Genomic DNA, 16,116 nt, shown 5'->3' with positions numbered 1-16,116 from the left:
TTCAACGTTTACATGTAATTCAATTGTACAAGCCTTTTCTCCCTAGGGAGTGTTGTAGTCTGCTGGCCCTGAGGCCACACTTTCCCAAAACCCTTTACCTAAAGACTCTTTCTCTTGGCTTTGCACTGCCCTTGCAAAAATCCCCATTGTGAGCAGGTCTAGGGTCAGCTGGCTGTTGGATGCGGACACAGCAATGGAAGGGAACTGGGCTATTGCAGTGTGATGAAATGCTCTATAGCTGGTAAGTGCTAAGTGCATCTGTGGGGAAGGGAGAAGGGCTTGGGAAATAGTTATGTTCATCTCAAGATAACAGTTAAAGCAGTGTGTGTCTGCATGGATAAAGGTTGGAGAAGAGGCATGAAAACCTGGTAAAGGTAATTGGGACCTGATGGTGACACCATCCACTGATGTCCTCAGCTAAGAACCCTTTGCTCAGTGTCCCTACAGTTCCTGTTTCCTATGACCCCAGTTTCAGTCAGTCATATAAACTCAGGGAAATACATGCCTACATATCTTAATTTTAGCATTTTTTCTTTCCTTGGTTGAGAACGATATCTACAGGACCTTGAACATGCCAGCCAAGTATTCTACGACTAAGCCCCTCCAGAGTCTCTCAGCTGGCCTCCTGGCCTCTATTGTCTCCCATAGTGAGCCCATTTGGACATCGTGTTCCAAGTGGTCTTGATAGGAAATATATCAGATTCTGTTTCTCCCTTGGTTACAAGTGTCTCTTTTCCTGTCACTGTGTTAAGATTTGCCATGGCTTTTGCTTCTTATTGTCCTTCTCTCCTACCCCATTTGTCTCCCAGACTTCTCTTGCTCCCTTGCTGCACCCTTTTCTTGTCCTTTCCTCAATTCTTTTATTTTTTTTTTAAGATTTTATTTCGTCTTTCCTCAATTCTTAAGGACCAACTCCAAAGGCCCCAGCTTTGGCAAGACCTTCAGAGCTGTTCCAAGTAGAGCTGGCTCGTTCTTACGACATACCTTGCAACATTCTCTGTTACCATTTCGAAGCTCTTGCTCTCTCATAGAAACCTCCAGAGACCTGAAAGAGGGACCATGTATTCTCTACCTCAGACCCTCCCTCAGACCCTCCCGTGATTCCAGGGATATGAGAGAGGGGATAGGTCAAAATGTTGATGGAACAGAATAGTTTATCTTAACAGTACAAAGATTTATTCATTTTCATGTGCATGCGTGCATGTGTACATATACATATACATGTGTAACCCTGTGTGTATACAGATGCTTGTGAAGGCCTGAGAGCATCAGATTCCCTAGAAGTGTAAAATGACAGACAGTTGTGAGTGGCCTGATGTGGGTAATGGAAAGTGATACATGCACGTGCACACATACACATGCACGCACGCACGCGTGCGCGAGCGCACACACACACACACACACACACACCCTCTGTAAGAATAATTAAGTGTTCTTAACTGCTGAGCATCTCTAGCTCTATTGTCATCATGCTTTAAAATGGATCTAATCATAGAAATGTAAAAGAAAACAGCATTTAAAGCAAGCAGTGGGATCTTCTGAAATTTGAGAACGTAGACGGAGTGTAGTATATGTGGCGAAGCAGACAGATCTCGGAGCTGACAGATTGCGTTCGAATCCTGGAACTGTCACATACTGAACCCCGCATTCCTCATTTACAAAGCGGACATGAAAACAGTACCAGATGGGATGTCTATGAAAAGCAAAGGAGGAAATGCAAGTCAAAGGCTGAGTACAATGCTTGGCGCTGTGTAAGTAGTGTTAGGATTCCAGAGATCTGAGGTAGCTGCCATGACTGCAACGTCTCTGACTGGCCATCCCTCTTTCGCAAACATCTTCTTGGTGTCCTTCTGCTTGCTTTTGTAACCTAAAACTTCTAAACCTTTGGCCTCAGCTGAATGAAATGTGATCGTGGTTAGGCAGAAGGACAGAGAAAGAGCTGTGGAAGAATAAATTTAGCCTTTCTTGTAGGGGGAGGAGGCTTGTTTCCTGAGCCAGTTTTCTGCACATGGGCTATGGTGGAGCCTGCTTATGTTCTCACTATGTCCAGAAATGGGTCCTGGGCCGATGAAGGGGAAGCTGCTCTGAAAGGAGCATTCCGTGCTCTCAGCAGGACTTGACCTATTGTTCTTAGTAATTAGCCAACTCTTCTCGGAGTATAAGCACCTCAGGTCAATGTCCACTTTTGATTCCCACAGATAGCATTAAGGCCAGTGGATGAAGATAGCAGTGTGAAGTCTGAGATTCCTCAGACAAGAAGCTGACAACTGCTGTGATGCGCTCCTTTTGGTTGGAGATGTTCTAGCTAAACTGGATGTTCATGGGAGAGATTTCTGCAGTTGCTGTGTGGTTGCCCTGAACTGATGTCTGAGGGATCAGTCAGATACATGGTGTTATATGGGCTAATGAATGCCAGTGTGTGTCAGATAAATGGGCCAAGCCTTATTGGATGGTGAGGATAGTTCTATCATTCAGTTTAATAAAAAAATGTTAAAAAACCCCCAATATATTGTTTAATCCAAAGCCTCCTTAAGTATAAGATCTGAGATGTAGGATTCTTGCCCTTAATGTATGCTACCCCACCCCCAGGCTCTCCTGACTCTATTGCATACTATATTGTCTTCATGAAATTGAAGAGGCAGACGGACTGACCAAGACAAAGGCTTACTACAGTAGAAGACACCAGATTAACTGGCTACATTTATCAAGGCCAGTGGTTCTCAAATGATCTCTGTTCCGGAGTAAAGAGTTTATGATTAGGGTTTCCAACTGTCCCTAAGTTCATGAATCGGAAATCATATACAGATTTGTGTTTTCATATGCATCCTCCTAGGGAGAAAAAAAGAGAGTCCATACTTCCATGGGATTTTCAGTTGGGGTCTTAACCCCAAAATGCCCAAAACTCTTCTCTTTACTTCTATCTTAGTGCTGTGCTCAACAAACTAAATATAGTCATGGGAGAGGTAACTATGTTAATCATTTATATTTCAGTGCTAATGCTCTTAGTTTTACAGCAGATTTCGTATGAGCTAGTAGATGAGACCTTTTTGTGTGTGTGTGTGTACAGAAGGGGAAGGAGCATTTATTTTTCCAAGAGTGACAGTGGGATTAGAGAAGTAATTAAGTGTCGTAGCCCTACATCACATCAGAATCGGAGCCCACTCGACGTTTCTGCCGAATCGACCCCAGAACAAGGGTCTGACTTATTTCAAAGATTGTGCGTGGAAAGCCACGTTATCAAGTGGAGTCTCATTTCTGTTCCCAGACTGATCATTTAACACCTCCCAAGGGCGTCTCTGCGATAGCATCTCAGGCGATAACGGTGTTTCTCCCTAGGCCCTGGGGATCCTGCCTAGTGCCAGAGCTGCTTCTGGAAGCGCGAGAGGCGCTCAGTACCAGGCCCGAGGGGAAAGGCTTGCTGCCAGGAGCCAGGCCTCTTCAGGTGCGGGATGCTGGAATGCGGCGTCTCCCTGGGTTTAGCTCAGAGCCTTGGTCTCTTTCTGAGCCTGTTGACCTGTAAATTGTTCACCGCCACAGTTAAGACCCTCGCAACCGCCGACATTCCCTCCCGCGAAGGTGCTGCCCCTTTAAGGGAGGGCGTGGTCTTGTGCGGCCTGGCCGCGCCCCCCAGCTTTCCTTGGGGCGCGCCGGACCACCTGTCTCCGGCCGCGTCCCGCCCCTTTCTCGAGGGGTGGGAGAAGAGGGCGGAGAGGACGGTCGAGGCTTTACCTTGCGCAGCGGTCGCGCGGCGCATGCGCACGGCCGGACAGGTCCGCGGCGCCCTCACTTCCTGGCACTCCCCCCTCCCCCTTCGCCGTTACCCTGTACATCCGGGTCTCTTGCCCTCCCCACTCCAAGCCGCCGTCGCCGCCGTCGCTTGGCTCTTCGCCGCTCCGCCAGAGGGGCAGGTGCGGAGGGGCTCCCGGTCCGGCCGCCGCCGCCCGCTCCGGGCCCGGGGCTCCCCCTAGCGCCGTGAGGAGCCTCCGGCGGCTGAGAGAAGCGCGGCCGAGTGCTTGAGTTCGCGGCGGGTGAGTGACCGGCCGGTCGTCTCCTCACGCCCCTTGCGCCGCGGCGGGCCGCGCGGCCGCCTTGCGCGCTCCCGGCCCTCCCTGCGCCCGGCCTCCGCCCATTCATTCTCGGGGTCCTCTCTTCCGCCCGCGCCGCGGCGCGTGCGGGAGCCAGCGGCCGGGTGCCGGGCGCTTTTCGGCTCCCCTGCTTCTTTGCCTTCCTTTCTGCCCCGGTGCTCCGCTATGGCCCGGCTCCCAGGCTCCTCCGTGCCCCGGCGCCCCTGCTCTCTGGGCCAGCTCTCCCGGGGCCCTCACCGGGTCCTCGGACCACGCTACGCTTTGCCCGGACACCCTGCGCCAGTGGAGGGTTTGCGTGTCTTTGCTACCATCGCTGCATCTTTGACCTATGAGGCCAGACCTTTTAACTTTTAATTCCCGGCGTCTAAAGTCCAGATGCTCAATCCTAGGGTGTGGTCTTAGTGTGTTTCCAACACACACACTTACCCAAATCTATGTCTGTCAGAGTCTCGTGAGATTGGCCATCGGGGTGTGTGTGTAACCTCGTGGCTTCTTTGGGCCACACCGCCTCCCTCGTATTTGGTACATTAATTTTTCTCTTGAGCATAAAATGAGTCAAAAAGTGTTCTTTTCTGTGATTCCATGCCTGCTTTGCAGCATTACCTGTTTGTACTGTTAGTGGGACTTTTTCTTGTCTCTGACAACACTTACACTCCTGTATCTTCTCTTCCAAATACTGCTGGAATGCCTGAACCCTTGAACCACAGAATGTCATTCTGGATAAAGCCAAGTGTTCTGACTCGTTGACACTTTCTCCCTTTTCCTGAAGTGTACTGACTTTGACACCTTTGAGCCCTGCTGCAGAAAAATGTGCCAATCAATCTTGAGTTCTTTGAGTCTTGCAGTTTGATATACTGATGTTCTATAAGAGTGCTTTCCCATAACCAAAGCAACTTTTGTCACTTGTGTTTGGCACCTTATTGCACATAGTTTTAGATTAGTATATCTCAAGAAAAAAAAACACACAGATCCTTTTAATTCTTTAGTTGTGTTTAATAGTGGAAACAGAAGCTTAGTGATGAGAATGACTGTAGTTGGAGCGTATTTGATAGTCTGTTGTAAAGTTTAACTGAAACTGCCAAGTCGGCATCTATAAAATGAACTAACAGCACTTTTTGCACTGTGACTTTCATAGTCCATTATGGTGAACTCCAGTTCATTTCCGAGCACACATGCCACATATAACTGCAGCCATGCCACCCTGTAATGGCAACAGCAGCATTTTCTAATACTTTCTTAGCAACTAGGGTTTTTGTTTGTTTTTTGGTTTTTGGTTTGTTTGTTTTTGTTGTTGTTGTTGTTCTTGGGCTTGGAGGTCCCCCCCTCCCCTTCACTTTAGGCTGTGAATAGCCACTTTACAGATTTCTCTTTAAAAAAAACAAAAAAGAAAGAAAGAATTGATGTGTTTGTGTGTGAAAGTGCAGGAGTCTGACTGTGATTCTGTGGAGTTGATTTTCTTTTTTCCTTAGCCATGGGATTCAGGGATTGAACTAAAGTAGCCAGGCTTGAGCGATCTCATTTGTCCCAGCAATCAGATTTCTAACTCTTTTTTTTTTTTTTTTTCCTTTCAGAGTGGTTTTACTAGATGATTTAGAAAATCCCTTATAGCATCAGTAGTGATGGTGGCTGCCTGGGAGGAAAGCCTTGCTTTGTAAAATGCTGATGGTTCTGTAGTGTTACACATAATTGAGCTGAGTATACTTTTTTCTTTACTAAGAGACCATTTGATCAAGGACAGCTAGGTTAATAAGTTGCTTTTGGTTGTCCCAGCAAAGAGTGAAGGCAGTTGATTTCTAATATAGTATAAGTGATATTTAATGGAGTTTAAAAATTAATTTCTCTGAGCTCTCTAAAAATAGGTTAAAAATAATGTGTGTGGAATGGTACCATGTTCAAGATTGTTTGACTCGCAGTTGAAGTAACCATTTATCTCTACTTAGTAAACAGTAATTGATGGAGAAGTGCAGAGTGATGGTTTTTTCACATTACTCCTAGTCTCCTTAGGGAAATGCCGGGATTATCAGTCTTACTAAGTATGAATGCTTCAGTTATTAGAGCCTATAATTTTCTCTTTCCCTGTTAAAGGAGAGCAAAGGACTGTATTATTTGAAAACACTTGTGTTGGTGTTTATATTTTGTCTATTATTATTTTTGGTTATCCTTTTATAGCACATCTTAACAGTTTCTGCCGGGTATATAGTGTATGAATTGTTAATATTTTGGGCATCCTACACTGTAACAGCACTTTGAAACTATTGTAACTATTTGACAAAGTTTTAGAGAAAGATGTTGATTGCTCTGAGTTGCAGATTCTCAAGGGTACTGAATATTTTGAATTTGCAATATTGGGTTATTGTTATTTTGAGATCTTTAGGGGACAAAGAAGAGTGTTATTTGTGTTCTAATTTATAGACTGGATTTGTTTATTTCAAATGGGTGTTCGATACATATATCTTGCTAGCATTCATGAACAGTAGTCAAAGGTTTTTTTCACATAGCAAAGATGGCATAATCCAACAGTGCAGTGGTAACTCAGTTTTGGAGTAGTCGTGCCGATATGTTACCAGTAGCTAACACTTTGTTTTAGGCTTCTTTAGGCCAAGGCAGTACTCTAAGACATGGTTTAATTATAAAACAGTCTTCTTAGATAAATACTGATATGGTTGGCTGACAGATGAGGAGTCAGGTGCTAGGCTGCTATGTTGAGCAGCTGCCTTATACCCACTAAGTTAGCTTGATGACAACCCTGGAAGACAAGGGTTAACTTGTAATTCATTCTTGATCAACATCAGGAAACTAAGGCTCAAAGAGCTTTGACTATTTGTTCAGATGGCTTCTAGGTAGAATACCGTTTTGACTCAGTCTTTAAATACATTTTTAAGGTATTAGTTTGAGGTCGTATTTTACATTAAATATTTAGAGAGTATTCTTCAGACAAGAAATCTCAACTTTTCAGCCAGATGGATAATGTTTGCTTGTTCTATCTTCTCCTTGGAGTGTATACATTCTTGTTCACCAGTAACAACTTCCTCCCCTTTCCACTCAAGCAAATAAATAGAATGCAAATCAGTGCCATTTGTAAAAACTCTTCGAACAAGGAAACCATAGTTTTCATACTCTATAAATACACATACAAACATACATGTACAGAATAGATGTACCTACACTTTTTATGTCTTCACATAGGAATAATACAGTCATGGGTGAGAATGGCCGGTTTGTAAAAATACACTCTTGGGGTCTTTTCTTTAGCTAGAAGACATGATGCAAAAACCATTTTTGTAGCTGTTTTGGTCAGGTACATATTCCTCAGGGGAAAGATTCAGTAGTATGTATTGTGTAGAATACTGAAGCTCTGAACATTGGCATTCTTTCTCCCCTGCAGTAATTTCTACTTAGTGTACTTTACCTAGTGCACCGTGTGGCATATGTTAAATCTTGGAATGATAACTGTCTGGGACACTTCTTCTAGTCATCAGTTGGCATGCTTTCTGGTGATTCAAATGATACCGAATTGTAGGTCAGAATAAGCATTTTTGGATATCATTTGCTAAGAAAAAGAATTATGACATACTACATGTTACTAGTTGGGATTACTTGTGCCACCTCTGTCTTCTTAGTAAGGGTAATAGAGAATTGAATGCACTCATATAAATGAATCTGAGATTTAACTAGGTCTTGAGTGATCATATGCCACTCTTTTTCCTTTCTCTGATTGAGATTAAAACCAGTGCCTTACACAAGTTTCTGCCTATGCTCTACTACTAACCTTTGTGCTTTAGTCCCTTGAAGTACACATCTGTAGGTTTTTTTTTTTAACTTAGAGATTCTTTCCATTGTAAAATTGTACAATGGATTTACAAAACAGTGTATGTGGACATAAACCATGACATTTAAGTTTTAGTTTGAAATAGGAAGATCCTGAGATTATAAAAATGGGAGTACCAAATCACCCATAATCCTAGCATTTGAGAGGTGGAGGTAGGATTACAAGTTCAAGGCCAGCTTTGGTTACATGACACTATCTCTGAACAAACTTTTTTTTTTTTTTTCGTTTTTCTTTTTTCTTTTTTTCGGAGCTGGGGACTGAACCCAGGGCCTTGCGCTTGCTAGGCAAGCACTCTACCACTGAGCTAAATCCCCAACCCTCTGAACAAACTTCTAAAACAGTAAAATGGAAATGCCTGTCTTCCTTATAACCCTGTGACATTATTGTTGTAGGTTACTCTCTTTGTCTCTCGACACCCCCACCCCCCCACCCCACCCCCGATTTAAAGGCAGGGTCTAATTGTGTAGTTTAGGTTGGTCTTCAATTTGAAATCTTGTCTCAGCCCCCCTAGTGTTGGTATTATAGGTTGGCAACATGGTTGTTGGTGTGTTTTATATATCTTCGCACAACAGAGGAAGCTGAATATTAATTCTTTTCTTTGACATATGGCATAATTCTTGGTATATAAATGGCCATTAATTTACCCAAATAGTACAAATCAATATAACAGTTAAAAAAAAATCAATTGTGGTCACTTCTTATAGAAAATAGAAAAAGTAGAAAATATGAGTGTTCTGGTTTTCTTTCTATTCCCCTGATAAAATACTGACCAAAACTAGCTTGGAGTATAAACAAATTTATATGGCTTACAAGTTATTGTCCTTCCATGGAAGCCAAAGCAGGGACTTAGAATTAGAGAACAACTCTGCTATGAGTTGCTTACTATATCTTGTTTAGTTTTTCTTTTTATATAACTCAGGACCACCTTCTCCTGGATAGCACTACTCACAGTGGGCTTGCTACAAATTGACCCATAGACATGCCCATGGGCCAGTTTTGTCTAATGGAAGCAATTCCTCTGTTGAGGTCCCTTTTCACAGCTGTCTCTAGTTTTTGTCAACTTCAGCACAGTGACTTATGTGCTAATACATTATGTGGGTTTCCAGTCTTAGAATCAAGGTGAACCGTCCTGTGTGTATCACTTTCCAAGGTAGGACCTGGGAAATGGGCCAGGCAGATAAATGGCCAGTGCATGGGAATATGATATGACAAGAGATCATATTAGAATCTTAATATTTGTTCTGTGTGGCAGTAAAGTGCAAGGTTAAAGACTGTTCACTGAAGGATTCCCTCTTCCTTATCCTTACTTTAGCTTAGGAGGTCCATTGGCCCTGCAAAGCCCAGCTCTGACCTGACCCATTTTTATTATGTATCGTTTCATTGTTTGTATTATTTCATTATGTATCCTTTCCATCAGTGAAGATGGGAGAAAGTTGCCAAGTTACAATTTGTATCATATTTCCAGTTCACTTCTTTTTATGTGGTTACAAAACATTGATTCAGCTAACAGGTAGGACAGTGGTATGGGTAGGGGGATAGAGAAGTGTTTAATCATCTCCCTACCAATTACCAGGGTCACTCTTGGATTTTGGGATGCTGTTTTATTCCCCAGAACTTTTATTCTTTCTCTTAGAAAGTCATGGCTCTTGGCAGCATTATAATCTCAAGGCCAAAATTTAATATTAAAAGTCATTAGTCTGAGATTAAACCTTATTTCAAGTTTCTAAATTTCCATTCACATTTTTATGAATGCTGGTAGAAGCTGCAAAAGTCTTGTGTCCTTCTCTAGCATATCCTCTGTAGTAAGTAGTAGTAGTAACTAGATTATCAGCAGTGATGATAATTTATGAGCTTTACTGTGCAGAGTAAAAAGTACTAGGTAATACTTGAAAACGTTGGGTTAATACTTTAGTTAAGTTTTGCCTTTAGGAAACCTAGATCTTTCATAGGGGGCTTGTTTTGTTCTGGAGGGATACGTTGTCAAATATACAAAGGACTGAAAGCAGTCCTGTCCTATAGAAGGGGACAGGATTTTTATTTTCATAGCTGTTGACTGTATAGAAATCTTAGAAAGATGGTATAGTAAAGGACAGCTGGTACCTCCTCAAAATATGCAAAAGTTAGCTACAGAGTGTAATTTTCTTACATATATATGTAAATTGTCTTGGTAAATCTGCTTTTTAAAAAAGGTTCCTGCATATAAGAACAGTACACATTGTCATTGGAGTTCATTTTCTTTTGAGGCTTATTTATTTTTACTTTAATGTGTGTTTTGCCTCATCTATATTTTGCCTTTATTTGTATGTGTACCACATTCTTGCCTCATATGTGGAAGCCAGAAGAGGGCACCAGATCTCCTGGAACCAAACCTGGGTCTTCTGAAAGAGTAGCAAATGCGTTTAGCAACTGAGCCATCTGTTCAGCCCTGATTATTCATTTTCTTGATATATATCAACCTGTAAGTATGACCTTGATACAGGTTTAATTAATTTTCTGTAGCCCAGGTTGGCTTGAAACTCAGTGTGTAGCTTAGGCTGTTCTCAGACTTTACAGTTGTCCTCTTCTTTTCAGCTTCCCAAAGTATTGGGATTGCACATGTGAACTAGCCACCATTCCTGGTTCTAAACAAGTTAACTTTAGTCAATGAAGATTTTTAATTACCTTCAAAGTTTGTGTTGTCTTACATAGTTAATGTCTTACAACACATCATACATTATTTCCAAAAGTAAAATACTTAACTTCATTTACTTCATTTAAATCAAAGTGTTCATGAATTTAGATACTTGAAATTGTCAGTCTAGTTATGTCAGAGCTGGCTGTATGTTGCTAGTGGGAAATGTAGGTACATCAAAATCAAGGATTAAAGTATTTTGGTAATCATTTCTTTGATAATTAGGATTTCCATGTTAAAATGTGGATATAGTTAATTTTTTCCCTTTGTATCTATAGAGTAGTATGTAGAAACAAGTACAAATAACCTGGGTTGGCATCCTTTGAAGTAAATGTGCCTATTCCATTATGGTATAAGTGGTGTTGGCAACTGGCCACTGTTGTCTTTGGTATGTAGTATGAACTCGTAGGGGTCTGTTTGCATTGATAGGTATGTATTTATTAAGAATTGTAGTGGGTGACCAGCCTCTGTCTTTGAAAAAGAATAAAAAAGCTTTAAAATTGTTTTATTTACCCAACTCAGCAATGATCTTAAAGAATATATTTCACTAAATTACTCTTTAAAAAGCAGTTTCATTGAAATATACTTTGTACATGAACTATTTGTATTTCAGTTGAATTTTAATGGCTCTTACATTATGGACCCAAGTCTTTTATCAGTTACATTATTTCTTAAGTATTTTCTCTCAGTTTGTGGCTTTTAAAATTTTTTTAGTGGTATCTTTTGAGTTATTTGGTAGTTAGAATGAGAATGGCATCTGTGGGCTCATAGGTTTGAATTCATGGTTTCCAGTTGGTGAAACCATTTCAGAAGGATTAGCAGATGTGACTTTGTTGGAGGAGGTGTGTGTGTGTCACTAGGGATGAGCTTTGAGGTTTCAAAAGATTCTTTCTAGTGTGTCCCTGCCTCTTAGTTGTGGATCCAGATATGAGCTCTCAGCTGTTCATGCTACCATTATCCCCCCCCCCTTTTTTTTTAAACCATTGTGGCCTCTTAACAGCGAAGCTATGAGCCAAATTAAATGCTTTCTTTTAAAAGTTGCCTTGGTCTTGGTGTTTTGTCAGAGCAACAGAAATGGTGATATTTATACAGTTAATAGTTAGTGGGGAAGGAGAGACATTTGCTTAGTGTAGCCCCTGATAAGGTGCCATTAGATCACCAAAATAAAAAGATAAATAAAAGCAGGGTGACCATTTAGGAAGAAGAAGGGACCAGAGAGTATATAGGGAGGACGACAAAAGGGTAGCAGGGGTGAACATGATTGAAATATATGTGTACTTGTAGGGAAATGTTCTGAAAAAAAACCCATTTATTATGTAATTAACATATGCTAGTAAAACATTTTCACAAGAATTGTTTTCGTTGATCTCTATCTTTGTTAGTACCATATGACTGCTACTATTGTTTTTCATATATATATATATATATATTCATCTCTATGTTTAAGCTAGAGGTTGCAGAGGTTGCAGTTGAATATCTTCTATCACTCTCTACCTTACCTTTGAGAATCTTTCATTGTCCTGGAACTTGTCAGACTGGCTGACCATCAAATTTTAGGGATCTGTCTCTATCTTTCTAGGATTGGTATTATGGGCACATATTACAAAGGTTAATTTTATATGTGGGTGTTGGGGCTCTAAACTCAGGTCCTCAGACTTAAATAGCAAGCACTTCAGTAACTGAGCTATCTGGATGCCCTTTTCCTGATAATGATAATTTTTCCTACCATATTTTAATAGTCAATAACAATAGTCTCCTCTTGTCTACCTTTTTTTAGGACTGAAGATTGAATCTAGGAACCCACACTGCTACCAACCAGTCCACCACTAAGCTGTGTTCCTAGCTCCCTTTTGTTTTTTTGTTTTTGTTTTTTGTTTTTTGTTTTTTCTTTTTTTACTTTTTATTTTGAAAGAGATGCCTAGGTAGTACTTGAACTCATGATCTTCCTGCTATAGGCTCACAAGTAGCTGGGAATATAAACTTGACACCATGCCAGGCAATAACTTTCTTCTTGTCAAACTGTGTGATCATGTTTATTAAAACAATATAGAAAACTAAAACCACCATGTTGATAGTCACCGGGTGAACATCTTCTCAATCATCTGTACAGACATACTCAAGACATGTGAATACACACATTCTTCACATTCCACACAGGGCACATTTGCCCACACTTGATCTTCTGGGGTTTTGACTTTTTCTTTTTTGTGAATACACTTACTGACAGCTTTAAAAGAGATCTGATTGTTTTTCTTAGACACCCTTGTAATTCTTTGAGATATTGACTTATGAGATTAATTACTGGGTGTATCTTTTGTTGGTAGTGAAAGTAGGTTTTCTTTTTTTTTTTTTTTTTTTTTTTTTTTTTTTTCGGAGCTGGGGACCCGAACCCAGGGCCTTGCGTTTGCTAGGCAAGCGCTCTGCCACTGAGCTAAATCCCCAACCCCGAAAGTAGGTTTTCTTATTTTACTTTTGGGAAGATGACTTTAAAACAAATGTTCAAATGTGTATTGTATGAATAAAATGAATAACATCCTGTGTGAAGCTTGAACAAAACAAATCCCCAAGTCCAGTTTCAAACATAGGTTTTTAAACATCTGCTCTGAGTTTAGTACTGCATCATCTTTTTTAAAGCATTTGGTGACAAGAAGGGCCAAAGGGTCTATAAATGTTTGTTATCATGAGAACAACTTCAATATGCTCTGTTTAACATGTGAATAAAGGAAAAAAGCCTTTGCTGTTTTGCCTTTTATGAGTTAATCCCATAGCCCTGATATAGCCTAAGATAAGATCAAAAACAGGGACTTTGGATAGTCAGGGGAGGTCAAATCCTGCTATCAGAAACTCTCCTGCTGTTTGAATTTTTCTTACATAGTATTTCGTATGATGAATATGTAGCTTAAAAATCATATTCAGTGCTGTAAACATTATAAAAGGATGTAGAAACTGTACTTACTATCATAAAAGGTAATTTACTCTCGTAAATGGAAGCTTTTAGAAGTTTTGGGACCTGAAGAATGACAAGACTGGGCAGGTTAAAAACTACAATAACATTGACTTGGTAGAAATTTGAATTTTGAAAAGATATATTTAAATTAATTAGGAAACTTGTATAATAAAATTATGTAAGTGAAATATTTTTGTACTCAATTAATTTTTGTTGCAGCTCAAACCCACCCAAAGCCTTATCCACAATGGACAAGAGTTATATACCCAGCTTTGTATGTTGTTTTAAAGTTGAAACTAAGTTTTCCCATGACAAACTTGTACAAAGCAAAGTCTTAACAGTAGCTACTTTTTTGTGGGATTTTTTTTTTTTTTTTTTTTTTTGGTGGCAGGGTCTGTGTGGCCTGAAACGCACTGTTTAGACCAGACTGCTTCACATGCAGAAAGATCCACTGCTCTCTTGCGTGAGTGCTGGGGTCAAAAGTGTGGGCTCCACATCTAGTTCCAGATTACACATGAAACATGTTGCATAAGAAGATATGAAAGTGAAATTCTTATTTTGGATTTAGCCAACAGATGCCCCTTACTCAGGTGAATTGTAAAACACCTTGCAAGCCTTGGCTTAGTTGGTTTAGTGGCAGCAATGTGAAGAATGAGGCCTGAGTTTAACACACATGTCAACACCTTGATGTCGAGCATCTCTAGCCCTAGTGCTGGTGAGGCAAAGACAGGCCGGTCTCAGGAGCTGATTGGCCAGCCAACCTACCTGATTTAATGAACTGCGGATTCACTGAGGAAATTCTATCTCAAGAAATAAAGTGTAGACATGTTAAGATGGCTCAGAGGCTAAAGGCTCTTGGCCTCCAAAGTTTGACCATCTGAATTTAATCTCCAGAACCCAGTTCCAGATAATGAAAAGAGAGAACTGACTCCCCCCCCCAATATGTCCTCCACCTCCACACATACTCTGTGGAGTGGGTACACACGTACCATAAATATAATATATAATAACATACCAAAAAAAAGACTTAAAAATGTGGTGAGGTGTTAAGGGAGCTAATATATATATGCATGCATCCATCCATATAATTTTTAAAGAGAACCAGAAATGGATTTTAGGACTTATGATACTTGTCCTACTTATTGATAGGAAATATATCCTGAATGTTGGAGATTAGGAATACTTTTGAAGAATAAAAATAATTTCATTAATGCATATGAGAAAGCATATAAATTAAATTAGGGGATTAAAGAAATGAACCGAGATGGAAAGTCTTTCATTATTGTCTTCTGGGTAAGTTGGAATTGTGGAATAAAAGGAACAATTTTATTATAGAGGGAGCACTTTGTAATAAATAATAATAATAATAACAACAACAACAACCACCACCACCACCAACAACAACAACAACAACACTGGCAGGTTGATCTTTGAGATCCAGGCCAGATTGGTCTATATAGCAAGTTCCAGGGCCAGCCAGGGCAACATAGTGAAACCCTGTCTCAAAAGAAGAAAACAAACAGGAAAAACTTACCAGCTGTTCTTAGGTTCTTACTTTGTTAAAATATGTGTCTGTTTTCTCTGTTCCTGGAAAGTTTTAAACTTTTTTTTTTTTTTGATATTTTAAAAATGTTGTGTTGGGGGCATGTGTTCTTCCAATGTTGTGGATATTTAATTTTCAAATAGTTGCAGGTCATGAGGAGTGGGCTTGTTTGTTACAGTTCTTACTTAAAAATGTATCTTCTTCAGTCTGTCTCTCCTCAAAAGTCTTTCTCTCTGATAATACTTTCAGAGCCTGTGAATATTTGTTTACTAAAAACTTGGACCCAGAGGCTTAGCCATAGGAGAGAGCAGGTGGCACTCTAAAAATGACTGTTAATGTTTATCTGAATAGAAGCTATTAATTATCATTAAATTATGTAACTCACATTTTAACACTAGTTTCAGGTTTTAGTACCAAAAAAATAAGTAAATAATCCATTAGTCAAGATTGGCAATTATTTCCTAATTAGCATTGACTGTATATAGTTGACTGTGGGCTTGAAAATACTTTGTCTGAAAAAAGATTAGGAAGTGGTTGGTTAACTTAATAATAAATGGATAATTTATAATACTGTATAGATATTGATGGATTAAGGGTAAGAGAGACGCTTAGCAGTTAATGAGCACAGGCTGCTCATCTAGAGGACCCAAGCTTTGTTCCCAGCACCCACATAGTACACAACTGTCACTAACTTTGGTTCCAGAGGACCCAGTGTCTTCTACAAGCTTCTCTCTGTACCAGGCACTCACTTGGTGCACATATGTATGTGTAGGCAAAACACTTCTACATATACAATAAAATAATTTTTAAAAAATTTAAAAATGATGGATTGTTAATAATTGATCTTTACTTTGTCCACTTAGCATAATCACCATTTTCCTCCATATTTCCCTTCTTACTATATGAATTTTTGAGATACAGTTTCATCGTGAATGCTTGGCTTTGAACTGAATCATCCTGCCTCAGCCTCCTTCCAGTTAGTATTACAGGCTACACTCCTGGCCTGATATAGTGCATAGCTATATTCGAATGTGTCTCCTG

General features: G+C 40.2%; 1 protein-coding gene across 7 annotated transcripts in view; it reads left to right on the top strand.

Annotated features, from left to right (window-relative positions):
* The window catches only part of Cyrib (CYFIP related Rac1 interactor B), a 126,813-nt gene that overhangs the window by 59,410 nt on the left and 51,287 nt on the right, over positions 1–16,116 (top strand). For 3 of the 7 annotated variants that reach the window (XM_032916048.1, XM_032916039.1, XM_032916017.1), the window contains exon 1: positions 3,867–4,028. The exons of 3 other annotated variants lie outside the window; for them this stretch is intronic. The gene's annotated coding sequence lies outside the window, so the exon portion shown is untranslated. Of the gene's footprint in view, positions 1–3,841; positions 4,029–16,116 lie in introns of those variants that run through there. One more of the 7 variants, XM_032916009.1, reaches the window with a different exon arrangement.

The sequence above is a fragment of the Rattus rattus genome, chromosome 1, assembly GCF_011064425.1.
Source record: "Rattus rattus isolate New Zealand chromosome 1, Rrattus_CSIRO_v1, whole genome shotgun sequence".
In the NCBI taxonomy this organism is placed as follows: Eukaryota; Metazoa; Chordata; class Mammalia; order Rodentia; family Muridae; genus Rattus; species Rattus rattus.
Note: the sequence above shows the minus strand (reverse complement) of the source record. Positions and strands in the feature narration are given on the sequence as shown.